Here is an 18,527-nt window from a genome sequence, read left to right as displayed (position 1 = left end):
CACCGTTCAAGGAACACACACAAATGAGCAGCTTTATCATGAGGGCATTCAGGAGATGTCCAATTTCCCCTCACTAGTCATTGATAAGCGTTCTCCTTGCTTGTCACTCAGGACTTAGACTGATTCCCTCTCAGCCCACAAGCCCAATTTAGTCTCCGCAAGAATCTATCACTCAGTGATGTTATCTACAAGTAACCCAATCTCCGTCTCACCCCTCCATCTGTCTTTCCTTCTATGCCTCTCTCCCCCTCCTCTCCACCTCTCTCTTTCTCTGTTTCTACTTACTCCCGCTCTTTTATTCCTCTTGTACCATTTACTGTTTTCCCACCAACTCTTTACTCTTCCTCTCTGTCTTCCATCCTCTACTGTCTTTCTGGAGGACCTCACAAACTAATCAAGTATGGGGTGAATCTGACTTTGCATATAGATCATATCCCCCGTTGACAAGGGATAGAGAAGAAAAATGTCTGCATCGCTTACGTATGAAGCCTCTCAGTAATGTGATGGATGAGTTGCATTTAGCTTCAGCAAACTTTTGAGACATTTCACTGATATGACTTGATTAATGGCCAAGCTGAAACGTCCACTACAAGAAGGAACCTATTGGGGAGGGAAATTCTCCTCCGAAGATCTCAGATAAAACACTAAACGGCTGGTTCTGTCAATCAGCCCCCTCGTACCTGTGTCAAAGCATACTGAGTTGATCTATGTGCGATCTTTTGAACAATCACATACAGTATATGTCTTGGTGTAGATCATACAATGTGTTTTTCAGGATTAAAATCCAGCAGAAAGAGGAACAAAATGGAAAGTAAATGGTGATTGCCTGGCTGCCCACAGACTCATACTGCTTTGGTAATGGGCTCCAGAGATGAGGGAAATAATAGAGGAGATAAAAGCAAACTCTACTGGGGGAGCCTAGGAGAGCCTAGAGACTATGACGCTGAACGAGCATGCATCACCTGTCAGCTTATACTGTAGACAGGATATTAAAATCCTCAATTATGAAAATTAGGTTATTTTTAAGCCTAGATGTTGTGGAGCGAAGACCTTAATTAATCCACCTCTAATGGTCAAATGTCTTCTTGCATCAGGGGAGAGAATATCCCAAGGGGTTTGTGACCTGGGAGTGCATCTTATAATATGAAGCAGATGTTAAACATAATCAGAGTTGCATCCTAATTTTAATGAATCCTGCGGGGTCATGATAAGTGCCATTAAATACCACACGGCAAGTCCCAAAAGTGTGGCAGCGTCAGATTCTGAGTGAAAGAAACAGGCACCAGTACTGAGATTTTATAAGGGAAGCAGGCCTCTGTTGCAGAAGACCAGACACTTTATTTAAACCAATCAATTTGCCAGAATCATTCTCTTACTGGCCCTATTCATTCTCTCTGATAATCCATACTGTTTAATGCATACATACATACAATTTTCCTGTATAGTTTTATAGTTCCTGTAGTTTTTTTTTCTGTATCATGATCATAACTTGAGGATTTAATTGGTTCTTTCCTAAATACACAAATATACAGGAATACATACCGCAAAGCATGTGTTTAAGTCTTCTTTAAAAAAAAAAAAAGTAATAACACGTTCTATTTCTAGGTAGTGCAGAGACAACACTTATGCAAAGAGTAGGAAATAAAGACTACACTACAACATTTTTTCCCTAATAAGAACGGAGTGTCCTGAGTCAAGGCTGCTGATGGAAGGCAGGCACACGAGGAAAACTCTGAATCGTGCACCTCATTAAAGTTACTCTCTGCTCAGCTCTGCACATTTAGTGTCTCATTAAAGGTGTGGTTTGACATCAGGTTTGGTGTGTTGCCGCCGCTGTGACACTGCATGTGGAAAAGCTGCTGTGTCAGCAAGGGTTTCGCTTGTTTGTAGAGGTCTGACAGTGAAGTCACCCTAAGCTAAACAGACACCACATCCAGTGGCTATTCAAATTAAACGTCCAAACTGTTTCTGAAAACTGCACATTTTTAAAGAAGGTTCCCTGTTTGTGTGAAAATAAAGAACTTTACCTCACCTCTCTCACTAGATGTAGTCACACACACACAATCTCACAGTAGTGTTTGTCACTTAGGAGGACATTGCATATATTTCACATTCCCTGGAATATGTTACTTCATGCAACTGCTAGCATTGCAGCACTTGTGTCAGGTGGAGCATCAAACTGTGTCAAGGCACTTATTCTCAGAGGCTACTGGAATTTACCTCATGTATATGACTAAATGGTCTAAATGTAAACCAAACCTAAAAGCAAACAAAGATAAACCCTAAAATGTAATTAATTACCTTGTGGGGACTAGGCTTTTGCCCCAAAATGTGAAGTGAGTCCCTGTGATTTGATGTGTGTGTGTACTTTTCTTAATGATGTTGTAGTAACAAAATAGTTTCAAACACACACACACACACATGCACACAGGTGTTACTGAGGAAAATGAAAAATAAACAAAGGATGCTAGAAAGCCATTTTTCAAATTTAAACCTTAAACTCACATCATTTAAAAAAAAAAAAACTTTTTCACACAATGTGAAGTACAGACAAAATTACTGACTATACTGTTGTTTCTTTTAAATCAATATGTACACTCTAAAATGTGAGAGTGCTGTAAAGTTGCTCCCCTTTGTTTGAAAGGGAGAGCAAAGGAAACTAAAAAGCACAACTTGACAAATACAGAACAGAAATGCAGGGCATCTTCCTGAGCTGTAGCAGCAGACTAAACGTTCTCATATCTTTGTGGTTCATTGGTGTGTTTGCCCTTTCTAGTGATATGAAAGCAGATAACTGACCTACAATTTGAAATGTTTGGTTGTGTGGTTGAAGATCTCTCTAAATGTCTCGCTATGAGAATATTTCATAGGTGTCATGTTTTGATGTTAGAATATCATTGAAACCTGTACATAAAGGATCATTGATTTTTATACTGATATAATACCTGATCAACATCTGAGGTACGTTTTCTTTTTAATTTGATTTTTCAGTTTTGTACTGTATCACACAGGTGTAAGTATGACAAGAATCAACATCTTTTTTAATATCAAATTGAATTTATGGTGTTGATTCTCCAGTGATTCAATATCATTTTACTGTCTGGGCTTATGATATCATTAAAAAATCTCATTGGGTCTTTTTTTTTTTTTCTCACTTTGTCTTCAAAAACTGGAACTATTGATCTCACTTCTTCGCCTAGATGTATGTATAGGGCTTCAAAAGATTTCTGTAGGTTACATCCCAAAAAAAAGAAGAGCTGTTCTTATACATGACTGGGATAGTTATTGACCTCAAACTCTCACCACTGTATATAAATGTCTTCTTTCTCTTTGTCATCTCAGCATTTTATCATTCCTTTGAGATATATGTCAGTAGACTGCTTATGCTTACCCTCTCATCAGGTTCTAATTGTACTTATATACCTATGAATTTGTTATATTCATAGGACTACATACTGTACATGCTACATGCAGATACATGATTATAACATGACTGGTGACACATAACATGACAAGACACGACTCCTGAATCTTGTTAACAACTTCTAAACATAGCCATTGTAGATAATTATAGTCACTCATTTAGCTGCATTTTTATTTTTTCACAGCTAAACTAAATGATATGAATAGATATACTGTACATAAAAGTCTTTATTATGAGTAAAAACCTCAAATATTTTCTTCAATGAATGACATGCTTTTCCATAAGAAACAGTCCTTGCATTGCCCTTTGTGTTGCTGCATTATTACTCACATAGACTGTGTAACAGGCGTCTATTAAACATGTCCTTGCCAAAGTCATCTGTTGGCCTGCCATCACAAAACAAATGAGTGCCTTGCCTTCATTCTCTCACCTCTCTTCCTTTTGTAACTCTACAAAGATCTCTGTCTCCATGGGAATAAAGCCATCTTAGCATGTCATGTTTTTTAATATCCCCCAGTGCCCTCTATAAATATTTATTAAAGATGTGCCATTAAGATGGGCCAAAAAGGACCCTGTGCTAGACCGTAAGCAAACACCTTTTGTTTAACTTCTGTAATACACTTCTAGTTTAGAAGCTATACTGCAAACGCATTAAGAGAGCAGACATGCTCCAGCATCATGTCAGGACATTTCTACCCCTTTATAGCCATAAGCTTTGTCCTGACTGTCTTTGATTTAGCAATTCAAAACTCAAAACCTTGTGAGAAGACAAAGCCATGTAAGATTTAGAAGTAAGAAAAGTAAAAAAAGAAGTATACTGTTATCCAAATAGTTTGGGGATAGAGGTTTGTTACATGTTTGAATATTAACATACTGACTTTGGAAATTTGAACAGGAGACATATCTTGACACAACGTCCAGAAATAAAGAGAACTAAATATTACCTTCAGCAGGGCACATATCTCAGTTTTAACAGGGATTAGACCTTCATGACGTAATGCTGAGCTGAAATTAGTAACACTCACATGAGCTTTTAAACAGAATTGCCATTGATAGTGTCAAAGAGTGTATCTGGGCATTTTAGTTACAGAAGAATACTGTAAAATCATTCATCTGAAAAACGTGAGACAACAAAGAAACATTTAAAGTCAAAAAAGGTAAAGGAGCTACATAAACTTTGTCCTCTTTCTCTCCCTTCTCACATCTCTCTTTCCTGTAACTCTTCCCCTTTTCCTATTTCTTCTCTTTTCCCCATCACAGCAGCCCTCTGGCCCCTCCACCTCTCCATTTGGCTGCTGTACTTTCTGTCCTGCTTCGTTCTTCCTCCAAGGCTCTGCCTGGCCCAGTTTAGATCAGCTGCCAAAGTGAAAGAATGTGTGTTTCCGTGTGTCTTTGCACCTTTGTCTGCACATTTGTGTGTTCAAGTGTGTACAGTATATGCTAATCAGCTTTGATACTCAGCTCTATTGTGATTAGGATGCATTAGGTTATTTTTATGTGTGTAAATTATACATTCATGTCCATTCAGAGGGGATGTGAGCTGAAGTACAAACATCAAAGTTCAGAGTTTCCACTTTTTTTGGAGTTAAGTTCAAAAGTGCAAATATGATGTCAAAATAGCAGGCAGATGATTTTTTGTGTAATCCTCTCACCAATACACGTAATTATCCACAGCACAGAGGAAGTATTGAAATGCAAATGTGTCAGTCCAACCAGATTTAAAGCTAAATGTGTGAAAAAGCATAGAACATTACTTAAAATCAATAGGATCACAAGGGCAAAGCATCAGACACATTTCAGTTCAAGTGAGCAGGGGTGTAAAGTGCAAAACTGCATATAAAATAAGTGCCAAATATAGTGCAAAGATCTGCAACATGTCCTATCATCTGTACAACTTGAGCTTGTTTCACTGTGTGATTGTGATGCATGAGTTTTGAACCACCATATGGTTAGATTAGCATAGAGTTTGGCACCCTGATCTTCTTCTGGAAAGCTGGCATTGTATCAAAAATAGTTGAAATTTGTCAAAGTGAGCTTGATTTTCTATGCAATCTTGTAATTACCTAATCAACACACTGGCTGCTTTCATGCTGTCAGTTCTGCGGATAGACGTCATCATATCATGTTTAGTAATGAGAATGAATCTTAATTTGTGTTGTAAACACAATTTACACACATAGCAAGTGAAAAGTGAAATGGGAACTGCATATGAAAAAGCATGGTGCATTTACAATCTATGGTTAACAGTTATATATATAATGCTAGTTACCGCTAGTGAAAACCAGGAATAAAACCATTAAAACAAAATGTACTCACCAGAAAAAACTGAACATCCGTCTCCTTGGAGGGTCTTTTATCACAACCAAATGCTGAACAAGGCTTTTTTAGGCGACCATAATGATACTATTAATTTTCATGAACTGAAAACACATTGTGAAATAGCAGCAGCTACGCCTATACTCTGTGAATCTGGGATTACGCCATGGTTACGTTATGTAATAAACATTGTCACCATAAGAGCATCTTGTCAATCAACAACGTAACCACGTCTTAAAGCATACACTGCTTTAGCATCTATTTCATTCTAAATTCGACCATAGTTTACAAAACGAACATCATGATGCAATAAAGAAGACTTGAAACTAGCAATTGAGACCATAAACTCATTAGGAAACTGTTTACTGAGGTAATAAATCAAGTGAGAAGTAGGGTCATTTTCTCATAGACCTCTATACAATCTGACTTATTTTTGCAGCCAGTGGAATCACCCTCTGCTGGTGATTAGAAAGTATGCAGGTTTAAGGCACTTTTGCATTGGCTTCACTTTTCAGACCGGGAGCTACCTGCTTGGGTGTAAATTAATTGATCAGGTTCTGATAAATTGAAACAAACAAGAATTACATATGCCTTTCCTCACAACTGGCACTTTACCTTCAGGTAAATCCAAGCGGCAACCTCTGGGGCTGAAAAATGAAGCCAATGCAGAAGTGCCAAAAGCTGCAGTTCCTTGAATGGCCACATGAGGCTGGCTCCAAAAACAAGTTAATCCCCATAGACTCCCATGTTAAAATGCCCAACTTCACAGCAGAAATAAACATTTTTACAGCCTGGTACAAAAAAAAAAACAGATTTGGTCTCGCTGGTATAGCTAATTTCCCCTTTCATGACAACTGTACAAGAGGTGAATTTTTTATAACTCACCCGTTTAAATTTTATTAAGCCATAAAGTTATTCATAATGGCTTTTAAGCAACCAGGCTTCATTTGGCCCACCTCAGCTCCACCTCATTGCTCATTTTGGATTAGCCAGGAGTTAGGTAGAGTCAGGCACTGCCAAGATGGCGACAGCTGGAGCAGCCCACTTTGAGCTTCAAAACTGCTCTTCAGAAACCAATGGGTGACGTAATGGTGGCTACGTCCATATTTTTTACAGTCTACGGGCAAATCACTTTGTATATAGTGCAACATTTGGGTTACCCACATCACAAGGTGGAGGAGGAAGCAACTCTAGAGGATATAGAGCAACTGAGTAAGAACAGGGAGGATGTCAAATGTCTCTAGAAAAACACAGACCTTTTAATACATTTTTAACTTTTAGTTGTCCGTTGTAGTTCTGGTCACCACTACAGAAAGCATTAAACAACCAAATCTGAATTCAAATTTGGTAATCACAACATTTTTTAGGGAGTGACCACCTTATTCAACTTTGGGTACAGATTTGGATTATAACCAAGGGAAGTTATTTTAAGAATAAAAAGTAAACTCTTTCCTACAGTGGCAGATTGTGGAACAAGTGAAAGCCTTACTGAAGAATCATTTGGAAAGTGTTTTGCTTAAAGCAATGGAGAAAAACCTCTGGCTGATGAAACAAAGATCATGCTTGTGACAAGGCACAATGTGGTTTATGGCAAATGTCATCTTGATATTAAGAAACACTGGCAAAAACAATACCACTACAATTAGACCCCCTGCCAAGCATCTTCAACATGGTCTAATGTGAGTAAGACTGATTTATGATGTACTGAAACTGTTTTATCTGAAAACATTTAGAAGTACTTGAGAGAGTTCACCTTTTTGCTTCCCAGTGGATTGTGCGCCAAAGCTGGTGTTGCTAAAGCTTGCCTTCAGGCACTCTGTCTGAGAGGTAATTTTATTGTCCGGTCCAAACTTCTTTCAATCTTTCAGCAAGATGAATACTAATGACAAGACTGCAGGCAAGTCTTAGATGTGTGTTTTATAGCCTTTCAGATGCCTATAAAAATAGTTGAAGAGAAAAATGATTACCTCATCTGTCCATCTGTCTGAGGGAAATGCAAATGAGAGGGTCAAGTGAGGTTCATAGGAGGGGGGTTAAAAATATTGTACAGTAATGAAGTGAAGGAAACTGGGCCATCATCAGGTCTATAAAGACACCTAAAGCTTACTGTTTAAGTTTGACATTTGAAGTCAGGTGCAGGATCGCAGCAAAAATTCAAAGATTATCTCTTCATGCCTATACATAAAAGCCACAATGTGGCCTCTACGACGTATATTAATGATTAAAGTAAAATCTATGGTAAATATCATTGGGGTGATTATGTAGCACCAATAATGCCAGTGGTCAATAAATTTTAGGCTGATATAAACACAAGGAGAGAGAAACTGGATTTTACTGTTTAGAACCACAGGGAAACAAACAAATACTAGGAGGTTTGACTATTTCAGCACCATGGAGAAAGACACAAATACAGGCATACGTTTAACTGTGTCAGAACCATGGAGAGAGACACAAGAGGAAGCTAGTACAGTACTTGAGTAGGTTTGATTATTTCAGCACCATGGAGAGAGGCACAAACAGAGACTAGCCTGTTCCCAGTTCAGGAGCTGGATACTCCAGTGTCTACTTATCTAGACAGAATGCATGATGTTCAAAAACAAAACAAACAAACAAAAAAATTAATGTTGCCCTGATTAATGCTCAAAGTTGCTTTGCCAAAATTAGAATGAGGAACAAAGGGGCAACTGAAGTTTGGAAGTTAGCATGTAAATTTCTGCTTACCAATATTAAACGAGAGGGACAGAGTGAACAATTATTTTGTTAATAGATGTTGTCACCCCTCATAAAACATCTGTTGTCAGCCCAATTTCCTTTAAACATATGTGACAGCAGCTACCTTTTAGACTACAAAAGAGTATTCATAGAGAGGACATCATTAAAACTTAGTCCTAACAGTCCAAAGAAATATACTGTGTCTGTGTAGTCAGCCACCAAGGGCACTAAACAAAGGGCAAATAAACGGGAATACTTTTGTTAATGGTGAGCCCACACACTTGAAAATAAACTGAAAGCAATACATTTGTGATTGTAAACTTCGAGATAATAAAAAAGATGGTTGGCCGAGTTCCTCCCTGTTTACAAGTGGACATAATGAAGAAATGAACAGTATAAAAAGAACAAAGGAAACACTTGAATGTATTATAAGAATTGTGTTGGAAGTATTGATAAAATATTAGAGGAGAAGAGACTGATATCTTTATGTCCTCAATGGAAAACTGAAAACATTAACACCAATTTGTCCTAACATGTAACTGACCCACATTGTCTTTCTGGGCCCTGACTTTTGAAAACCACCAGTGACCATATGTGATCTTAAAGGAATCACACAGGCAAAGACAATGCATTTGCAGTTCTCCAAAATAAACCTCTTCTCCATTCTTCCCAGTGGTTACATTAATTAATGAAGTTTGATAGAATGTGTTAATTAACCTTGAGGGGGAGCTTAGTAGAGCCATTATTGACTGACTATTAACAATGTTGGAAAATAACTGTTATAATGCCACAATCAACTGAGAAAGTGAATTCAGGCAGAACTGATAACCACTGGCTGTCATGTCTATGTAACTGTGATCATTCTTCAGTTCATTTGTACTGTTTTTACCACATCAGCAATGCATTACACACGTCCCTTAAAGTGGTACCTGAGGTAATAGACCCATTGCTGATCAATGGGATGTCTGCAAGCAAAATAAAAGGGTCCTAATGAACATCTGATCCAGTTCAACGATGCATTGATCCAATTGTAGTCTGCCCTTCATGCAGTTACTAGTTACTGGACTATTTTCTCAGTCTAGATGATATCTGTAGGAGTATATAACGTTTCTTATATGTATTATATGCATATATAAAGATATTTTATGTGCAAATTATTTTATATTTAGGCAAAGATTGTAACTGAAGGGAGAACTGCTGAGTTACTATTCTTTTATTTTTTGGAGATATTAAAAAGGATACATTTCAAACAACCATTTAATTTCTCACTGAACTATTTTTCAGTTATTTTTGCAGCACACAATGTGTCAAAAATGTTCAAAGTCAATCTCCTTGACTTAATATGATACAGTACACATATGTATGCAAGGCATGTGCAGTGCACACTGTGCTGGGGCTCATGTCAGAAATGCTCATGTCATTCTTTGGGACATAATGTGATTGACATTTTACTTACACACAAAGTCACAGAGACCTTTGGCACATGGTGCACAAACGATAGCTTATGTGTTGTAAACAGCACTATGTGCACAGTATCGTCAAACAAATGTTAAAGGTTTAGTATGTAATCAACTGTATAATTTATTAATTACACTAAACTCATAAAACAATTTTGTATGGGTGTCCATATTTAACTTTTCCCAACACAGATGCACTTTTTCTCCATAATAATATTTCTTGTAATAAATCAGATGAGGGGGTAGAGACACTAACCACAAACTTGCTTTTTATTGCTTCACTAAGTGCATGCTGACTGGACAAGATAAAGTGCCTAAAAGGGAGAAAATGTGGTACCATTTGCATTAAGGCACTCTATTAACTGATTTAACTCTAACACAACAAAGAGAAAGTCAGTCACAGCTTAAATACTCATGTGATCTCTCCGAATAGACTCTTACTCAATGCAATAAAATTCCCATTCACATTATAGAAGAATTTGGTTCATATACAGAATTATGTTGGAAGTGTGGATACTGTATTGTGACAGGAAGACAAAGAGACAGAGACAGAGAGAGGTGTAATGTTTGTGGTTCTGACAGTCTTCATGCATTCATGCATGCATGTGTCTAGAGTGTGTCTGTGCGTGCTTACATGTGAATTTGATTATGAACACCCTTGTACGCCTTCTGCATGAAAATCAACAATAACATTATAACCCAAGGGAGCCTATTAAAGTGTAGGTCTCTCCAGTGCGTGTGTGCATGTGTGTGTGTGTGTGTGTGTTTAAAAATAGGAGCCATGTGTTAGAGTGATGGGTGAACTTCCCCAGTTTACTCAGGGGGATTCGATTAAAATGAGCATTTTTTCCACTTCCCTCACCTGCGGTACTAGGACTCAGGTGCAGGACTCAACCATGGTGTGTGTGTGTGTGTGTGTGTGTGTGTGCAATATCCAGAAAAGGACTCAAAGTGGTTCTCTCCGTGCAGATAACTTACATTCTTGGATATAAAATGTATTATTGATTGTAAGAAAACCATCTATATATCACACAATGGTGCCTTACATCGAAAAAAAAAAAACCTTTAAATTCCTTTTGGTCAATTTAACTGCAGTTGTCATCTCTGTAGATATTTCTGTATATTTTCTGCACTACAGCACAATAAATGTTTCTAATCCTGTAAAAAAAAAAAGGTGGCTGAAATTCAAAAAGAAGCTCTCAATAAATCCTAAAAAATGAATGAAATGAAAAGAAAGGAATGCAAGAAGGAGGCAATCCAAACAATACAGGAATCCAAATAAAGGTACAGTTAGCCTACTTTACTACATACCATCTGACATGTTCCACTGGCAGTACTATGATCCTTAAACAGAGTGCAGTGTGCTATCACTGTGGGACAGCTGTGCAGCCATGTCGCTGAAGCATGCTACCACAGTGACACCATGCTAATTCGACTGTCAGCATGTTCATTATAATACAAGGGAAAACGGGACGGAGTCACATTCTGTGCTGGTAAAAATCCACCCGAGATGTCTGGTGTAGTAGCACGATGCTCAAACACAGCACATTACAGCAATGACAGGGTCTCTTATCTTCAATATTGCATAGAGAAACAGCACAAGATTACTGGCAGTCAAACAGAGGAAGACAAATCTGAATGGCTACAAATCAATTCATTGTGTGTGTGTGTGTGTGTGTGTGTGCATCTGTGCACATTTTGTACATCTCAAGTTAAAACACTTTATGTGCTTAAAGGGAAAATATTCACTCTGGAAAATGTGCAAATACAAATACATAGGTTTTAAATAAGCACATAAATGTTGAACTAAAGGCAAAAGATTATGTCTCTATGAATGATTAAGAGATTGTTTTGAAACATGCTGAGAAGGATGATGCCTTGGTGATCCAAAATACATGTAAATATAGAGAATAAATACTTTCCCAGGTCATAGGGCCTCAATTAAGCCCTCTTTTATTGATACAAAATGCAGACAAAATTCAAGATATGATGATGATTCCCTGTTTATAGCCTATATGATATAGCCAGATTCAATTATTTACGCCCTTTTCTTTGTCCTGCTGTGTTGAGGCCTGATTAGGGTCTATATCTGAACTAAAATGTTACCCCAGCAGCAAGTTAAAGCTCAGTGCTGGGAGTCTATTTCATCTTGTTTTCTTTGTTTTTTTAAAGTGCTGAACGTCCACACGTCGACTCAGTTTGTAATGAATTAAAATGGCAGTGAGACGACTTGATAAACAGATGAGGGATTTGGGGTGGTTGTTTACTTGGGTTTCAGTATGAATCACAAATTAAGTTCTGATTTGCATATTCAGCAATATCATCGAGATGAATGCTTACTGAGCTGGCTAGTGTCAACACGATTTTGAAGAAGTGCAAACACAGCAAACAAGTAGTATAAACCATAAAAAAAATTACAGGGTAAATGCAAAATGCCGAATATGTGATGTCAGCACAAATTATGTAAACTTTATGTTCTTCCACCAGTTTTATTTTTACTAACAGCTAAAATTAAGTCATGCTATAAATGTCAAATAATATGTGGCACCAGACTGATTAAAAACCGTGTGCTTTTGTGTCATTATAAGTTGAAAGCATTAAATAAAATGGACTATGTGACACCAAAAAACAGCTAAAGTTTCAGTGCAGCAGTTTAGATGTTTGACTGAGGTTTGGTAACCAAAACAATTTCACAGGCTGTAAAGATGTGTAATTGGACACTGTGACTGGTGTCAGGTGAAACTGGGCCCCAACCAGTGTATGGGCATTGTTTTTTCTTACCACATCTTTATTGAATTGTACTGTTTTGATGATAGATATTTGACTTGTTGAGTATATCATTTCTTACCCCTGAATGTTAGTACCCTGGTGATACATGATACATATACATGAGTGAGTTTCCCACTCTTATATTTCCCATATGACCATTGCTTTTTAAATCTGGATAACAGTTCACACAGAAAAGCTCACAGAAAGAATGCTGTCTGTCACAACAATGACATTTCTTCTTGGGTCTGTAGCATTAGGAAGGCCTGCTGTGTTGTTTCCATCTGCTGTTTATCTGAGCACAGTAAGTAAAGTATCTAATGCACTTGGCAATTTTGCTTGACTTCCTTCTCAGCAAACAAAAGCACACTGCACTGCTGAGATGAAATCTTTATTTTTATGACGACGGTATCGAAACAGATACTACATTAGCTTCAAGAAAGAATCTCCATCCACTGGAACCTGTATCCTGACAAACAGCATCTTTATTTATGCTGCTGATGCAGTCGGATGCATTATACTGTTAATTTGGAGATAGAAGCTCACAGCAACCAGCGGGACTCCACTTTGCAGCTCTCACACTTGAGCCTCAAATGGCATTACTAACTCTGTAATCTAATCACTGGCCAGTGCAGTAATGTGGTCCACAGCACAAGCCCCAGGAAACTCCTGGGCATACAAGCAATTAATTAACTTAATTGCATGGTTAACTTAATTGATTACCTTGTTATTTTGCTAGCCTTGATATGGCTCCATTGCACGGTGAGATAATGTAGACATAATGTGAGTATTAGCCCATAGGCAGCATTGGTTTCAGGTATCTCTCTCTCCCCTCTCTCTCTCTCTTTACTCTTGACTCAGTGAAATACCAAAGTGTCCTAGTTGTGCAGCGGGTGAGTAATTGATGTCGAATTATCATTCCATTATCATAAGCTTAATTAGTTTTATTTATTAGCCATTAGTTGAATACATCCAATCCAACACAAAAATGATAAGCGGGGCATATGAGTGTGCAAGAGTGCTGCTGACTGCTGCTAGCATGGCTGAGTCGTGCTAATGTCACAAAGATAACAGCTGTGTAAGAATACAGCATGGGAATAAATTGTGTTTCAGATCAGCCAATAACGGACTACTTCCGTAGGGAGTTTATAATGATGGCTCAGATATAACTTATCTAAAACTGAAGTGTTATGAAAGAGTTGTCCTCTCAGACACAGAAAAAGAGGGAGAAAGTAGTCTGCATGCATCCCTTAGTGTGAAGGTTGGTAAAGCCAGAGGCATTTATCAGTGGAATGAGTTGGCCTCAGATTTGGCCTCAGACAACTGTCATATCAACACTCCTTTAGGGTAGGGCAGCCAGCTTCACTCTTTTCCTTTCCACTCTTCATCCCCCACTCCCTGCTCCAGTTCTCCATTATCTTGCTGCCTACTTCTCTCTGTCTTCCCTGTCTGACTTGTCCTAATCTCCCCCCTCTCCCGTTCTGCTCACTCATCTCCATTCTTTTCTTGGTCTCACACTGTTCCTCCCTCCTCTCCCTCTCTTCCCCAGTCCTCCATCTGCTGGGTGTATGAGGAATGACTCTTCCTCCTGGCCTGAGTATATTAGCTCCCTGGCCTCACTCTTTCCTGACAGCTCTGACCTTGTTAGAACTGGAGAGTAAGACATCCACTTTTGCAGCTGTAAAAAGCTGCAAGGGCAGCTGTATGACTTTTTTTTTTTTTACCTTTTAGTTTTACCCTTGAAGATGGACGTACATAAACACATCATCATCAGGGGATGATCATTCAGAAGAGAGTTGCCAGTGCCAAAACATCTCACTTCAAAACTATTATTTTTATCTGAAGGACTACTGCTACTACTCAAGATTCTTTCCGAAACATCTTTTGTAGAAAACTTTCTCTTGATGCCACATAATGGCTTGGTGAATAAGTGGTACCACCCACCTAACAAGCACACCTTGATTTTTACACTTCTTATAAAAACCAATTACCATGCTCTATCATGCTCCATGGGACCATTAAATGAGCTCATTAAATACCTTTAGGATTACAAATAAAAGTAATTGCCAATTAGGATTTACCTAATTGTGTAAAACTTCAAGGATCTGATGCTCTCCCAGTTAGTTTGTGCCACTGCACTGGGGCATACCACACTCTGTACTTGTTTATCGGCTGAACCATTCTGATGATTGATGCAGACAAGCAGAACCAGCCGGGATCAGATTTTGATATACTCACCAGAGTCATTTCTTGCTGAGATACTACATCTGAAGCAGAAATAGACAGCTAGTCCAGTAACTAAAAGAGGTAAACTTATGTCTCTATCTCTCTGAACGATGTCAGCCATGATATCACAGCAACCTTGATGTCAACGTGAAATATGACAACTTTTGTCTCTTGAAGTGATACTCAGCACAAGATCTGTCTTTTGAGATAACAAGGCTAAGAGTCTGTGCTTGTACTTGCTAAGCATGCTGATATTCTCCAAAAGTACAGCTGAAGCCGATGGGAATGTCGTTTTTTTTAAAAGGTATTTGGTCATAAACCCAAATTTGACCTGATGGTGATGTTAAAAAAAAAAGGTTAAAGATCCCCTCATGACCTATTTTACAACATACAAAAATAAATGAATGAATGAATAAATGAATAATAATTTGTGTCTGATATGTTTTTTTCCATAAAAACTTCAATTACCTGGTTGGAAATTCTTAAAATGACATCTACTCCTTCTACCTCATTAAAAATCAAGAATCTATGAATATGTAAATATTCTTTTTCATTTTAAAAGTTCAACTGCTGGATACAAGATGTCTCCTACGTCACTGAAAAGTCCATTCTTAGTGTTTGTGCACTGGAGTCTTCAAGTTTCCTCAATATTGCAAATTTGCATACTGGTACTGGGATTGGCTCCAAACTAATTGTGATGTCACAAATCATGCTCACATGTATCTCAGTAGCTGAATGTGAAAGCAGCCTTCTAGTGTCAAAATCTGCACATACATCATTCTGCACAGTGAAGCTCAAACATTTAAGTGAAGTAACTGACCAACATTTCCATCCCTAGAGCTATAAACACTGAACCCCTGTATTGTGAAAGATTTCTGTAAAAGGTTTGTAGTCAGCTCCTTATAAACAGCTTTCTTAAAGTTGTGTCAGTAACGGTGGAGCAATATAACTTTTGGAAAAAAGTATCAAGACAGGCCAAAGATGTTGGATTGAGATGCAGAAAATAATTTTGGTGAGCTCAGTGCAGCGCTTTACACTTCTCAGTGCGCCTTCTATGCTGTATGTTAAATGTCTGGTTACTTTACAGCATGATGTATCTAAACACCCTTGAGCTTAGCTATGGAAACACCAACCTGTCTGAAACAGTGTGGCCATTTAAATAGGACAGTAAATCAAATTTTGCTGCAGGGAATAAAAGTCAATTTTCTTACCCTCTATCACAATAAATAGAGCATTTTGTACAATATATGGACATGCCTGTGGGTTTCTCTAAATTTAGGGAATGAGGTGTGATAGAGGTCTGTCATATTTGAACCCTTGCTACCTAATTGCTACCTCTGCACTGTGAGTCATGAAGAGTGCACAGTAGATCTATCCCTGCTACTTTATGTAACAATAACACTGCAAAATGAACTCACAGTGAGCTATCGCCAGCAGTGCCAAGCATAAACTGTTCCTATTCCCTGCCTCTGTTTAGCTCATGTGCAGGACACACAACCTAAAATATTCAGGCAGTATCACTCATGTGTTTGTCCTAGTTACATCTAAAAGGATTCGGTCATGCTCAGATTCCTTTTACAGTTCTCATGTGCTGTTATTTCCATGTGGAGTGTGGGCCCCACTTTGGAGTTGGTTGACTGAAGCTACATACAGAAGTTTTTTTGGAGGGTAAAACAAAAAAGTACACCGCAAGAGTTATTTGTAGGCAGACTTGTGCTGCCGGTGCTTGACTGCGAAGGCAGTGCTTTAGAATACTTAAATAGTGCTTTGCCATGCATCGCCCCTTGGGGTGATAAGTTTCATCAAATGCACTTTAAAAAAAAGTGTTTGGCCATGATTCTGATATATGATACTGGATCAACATCTCAAGTATTTGCCATTATTCTGATGAAATGTTGCCATTTCATTTATTTACCACACGTTGTAATGGCAGCATGCATGTTCTAAGCGTCAATGACTTGCTCTTTTTCATTAGTACAGTCTTAAAACTATAGAATTTTCTCTTTAAATCTGCTCACAGTAGTTCTGAATCAAAGCCAGTCTTCTGAAAACAGCAAACTCAGCCACCTGGTCTTTGGCTTCCTCTGTCGCTGCTATAACATTGCAGCGGTAATAGAAAACTATAAAAGCCCTGTACGTGATGACAGAGTAATAACAGCAGATTTAAACTGTGGCAGACCAGGCAGCCTCTTCCAGCCATAATGACTAATAAAAATGCATGTCTGCATGAGCCAGTAGATTGAGGTCAATAATCATTGTTTATTACCTTCAAATATGAAAACAGCAAATGTTAATAAAATTGATCATTTTGCTTTTGAGGTGCGCGCAGTTGCGAAAATAGCTCAGTAGAATTATAAAGTTCCCTGCTTTAGCTTAGAATAAATTAACTCAATAAATTCCCAGGATTACATTCAAATTCTGATATTGATTTGTATGCGGTGTAATTTCATACAGTATGCTATATGACGGGGAACATGAGAGAGAGAGGCACTGAGAAAGAGATCGAGGAGGTGAGGGAGAACTGGCTGCAGAGAGGCAAATAAAATGACTGTGTGGGATTCATTTCAATAGAAATAATATCAGCAGATTCATACTGATAGGCACATGCCGTGCACACACACACACACACACACACACACACACACACACACACACACACACACACACACACACACACACACACACACACACACACACACACACACACAGACTAATTCAAAGCCATTGCCAGAGCTGAGCAGTTGCCTGCAGTGTTGAAGAGTGGCGTGACTGGGATGGGACCAGCCTCCTACAAATGGATTGGAATGCTAATAGGCTCACAAATGGGTCAGGGTGAGCTAAATGAGGGCTAGCTAGGCCTGGCTAATTACGAAGTAACCAAGCCTCCGCCAATCAGGTTGGAAGGCCAGAGAGGCCAGTGAACTGACTGGTTGTAGACAGGCTGTCTGCTAATTAGCTTGTAGCACAGTAGTTTAATGCAAATGGGTCAGTGTAGCAGGATGGCAAATGGATGGATGGCATCTCAAGCACTTTCACTATTAAGAAAGGAGACATGTGGAGCATCTGATCTATCCTCATTGTCTTTTTTACCAAAATTAATTAAGTCTTCATTACCTACACTTGCTCAACACCAGTTCTGCAAGGCACAAGACACTTTGGGTTATATTAAATTATTAAACTAATTCAGTTTCTTATTATTGTAAAGTAAAGCAAAGTAGATATTGAATGTCCTATTTAAATTCAAAATCTCTAAGTTTGAGTATACAAATTGACATTACATTTTCAATATCTATTATTATTATTATTATTATTATTATTATTATTATTAGTTTTCAGCCATTTTCAGATTGGTTGATGCCAGATTCCCATCTCGACTGGCACTTCTCCCTAAAAAAACTATTTATATCATCCTAGTCAAGTCTGTTGGCAACATTTAAACTGAGTGTCCAACTGTCATATCAGATAGGTTCCAGCATTGTGACTGAGTTTATTCATCAAATTAATTTGAGTAATTAAAGATGACACATTAATAATCCCTGTGGGATCCTTCATTAATTTTTTGAAATTCCCTATTAGTCATTTGGATGAAATGAAAAATTGTTTGTCTGAAAAACAACATGAGACAG

Source organism: Thunnus albacares, chromosome 13 (assembly GCF_914725855.1).
Source record: "Thunnus albacares chromosome 13, fThuAlb1.1, whole genome shotgun sequence".
NCBI lineage: Eukaryota > Metazoa > Chordata > Actinopteri > Scombriformes > Scombridae > Thunnus > Thunnus albacares.
The sequence above is the reverse complement of the archived record's forward strand: the minus strand, read 5'-3'. Positions refer to the sequence as shown.